Genomic DNA, 2,164 nt, shown 5'->3' on the forward strand with positions numbered 1-2,164 from the left:
TTAGGGTTTTTTTTTCCCTCGAGATGACCGGGTGCTGTTCTTTCGTCTTCATCATCATCATTCATCCCCATTACGATAGGAGGAAGGCACTGGAAAACCACCTCCGCTAGGACATTAGCTAGTACGGCGGTGTGGGTCTTTCGCATCGTCCCCTACGTTCCTCGGAGTATGGGACCCCACCATCATCATTTGTCAGGAGACTGGACAAGGCTGCAGTCGCGGCTTCTGCACGCTTTCTTGTAGATCAAAGAAAAGCCTCTGCCCTACATTGTGAAGACGACTGTTGTCATCTTGGAAGGAAGTGTCCACAGAATACTCATCATGAATGTTGAAATGAACATCCAGCTCATGATCACGGTATCTGAATGAGTAACACCTCAATAACATCACACATTCCCCTCCGGCCTGAACTACACCCATCACACATGGGGCACATTGGGGAGTCCGTTCCGTGCACTAGATGTCTTGCATCATTTGAAAACAAGCAAAAATCACCAATTGTTGGGCCACAACGACGCACCTCCAGTGAGCCACTCTTCAGTTCGTGTTTTCTGTGCTCCATTTAACACATTTCGGACGGATTCCAAGGCGACTTACGTTTTACGCGCAATCCGTTGCAGACAGATCTCAAGATAATTCGTACTCTCCACACACTGTCTATTGATGCCATCCGCTCTGGTCTATTTTAACTGCTTCACCCATTTAGGTGTTTACACCAGTAGTCAGAGTGTCACACTTGAAGATAAGGAATAAAGAACAAGAAAAAGAAAGAGACGATGTGGGGGGAAAATTATATCAAATTACTCAACAGAAAGGCAATAAGAAATAAAGAAAATTCTCCTTAACAAAAAAAGAATTAATAGCACCTGCAGAACTTTCGGCCCCCCTGAGATTCGAATAGCTACTACGAATCGAGCCCCACCGCACAGGCGTGCGTGAGTTACTTTTTCTTCTCTTTTCTTAAGCAGAATGCTTCACGATTTTGCGTGGCAGCCTTGACCAGGTGCCATGTCAATCGTCTCTGTACCGGTGCAGTTTTAGAATATGTACTGCCGAAGCGAGTACAGTTACCTCTGTTACCGAAGATGGTAAGATACTAGGTTACCGGTAACTTACAAGGGAACCTCCCCATCGCACCCCCCTCAGATTTAGTTATAATTTGGTACAGTGGATAGGCCTTGAAAAACTGAACACAGATCAATCGAGAAAACAGGAAGAAGTTGTGTGGAACTATGAAAAAATAAGCAAAATATACAAACTGAGTAGTCCATGGGTAACATAGGCAATATCAAGGATGATGTGGGCACAGGAGCGCCGTGGTCTCGTGGTTAGCGTGAGCAGCTGCGGAACAAGAGGTCCTTGGTTCAAGTCTCCCCTCCAGTAAAAAGTCTAAATTTTTATTTTCAGACAATTAACAGAGTTCAGGCACTCAGCCATAATCAATTTTGCTCTCCAAAATTCCAGGAAACGTTCAGATTTGCTTGGACATATGTAGGATTTGACGGTCTACACACGGAAAAATTTGAAAACGTTAAAAACATATGTTTTGACAGAGCACAGAGAAAACTGTGCGACTGTGAAACTGTTGCATTCATTTGTTGCAGTTTATGTGACACACTCTTATGTTTTCATCACTTTTTTGGGAGTGATTATCACATCCACAATAAAACCTAAATCGGGCAAGGTAGAAGAATCTTTTTACCCATTCGCCAAGTGTGCAAGTTAGGTGGGTCGACAACATATTCCTGTCATGTGACGCACATGCCGTCACCAGTGTCGTATAGAATATATCAGACATGTTTTCCTGGACCAAATGTTTTCGGTTCCCATTGGAGTGGCACATCCTTTCGTCTACTAATCGCACGGTTTTGCGGTGCGGTCGCAAAACACAGACACTAAACTTATTACAGTGAACAGAGACATCAATGAACGAACGGACAGATCATAACTTTGCAAAAATAAAGTAAGTAAACTTTTCGCTCGAGGGCAGACTTGAACCAGGGACCTCTCGCTCCGCAGCTGCTCACGCTAACCACGGACAACGGCGCTCCTGTGCGCGAATCATCCTTGATGTTGCCTATGTTGCCCATGGACTAGTCAGTTTGTATATTTTGCTTATTTTTTTCATAGTTCCACGCAACTTCTTCCTGTTTTCTCGACTGAT

General features: G+C 44.2%; 1 non-coding gene across 1 annotated transcript; it reads right to left on the minus strand.

Annotated features, from left to right (window-relative positions):
* Positions 1 to 958: 958 nt before the first annotated feature.
* On the minus strand, positions 959 to 1,065 carry LOC124778171. The gene has a single exon (XR_007015879.1). It is a non-coding gene; the product is annotated as a U6 spliceosomal RNA (small nuclear RNA).
* Positions 1,066 to 2,164: the final 1,099 nt, after the last annotated feature.

Source organism: Schistocerca piceifrons, chromosome 2 (assembly GCF_021461385.2).
Source record: "Schistocerca piceifrons isolate TAMUIC-IGC-003096 chromosome 2, iqSchPice1.1, whole genome shotgun sequence".
Classification (NCBI taxonomy): domain Eukaryota; kingdom Metazoa; phylum Arthropoda; class Insecta; order Orthoptera; family Acrididae; genus Schistocerca; species Schistocerca piceifrons.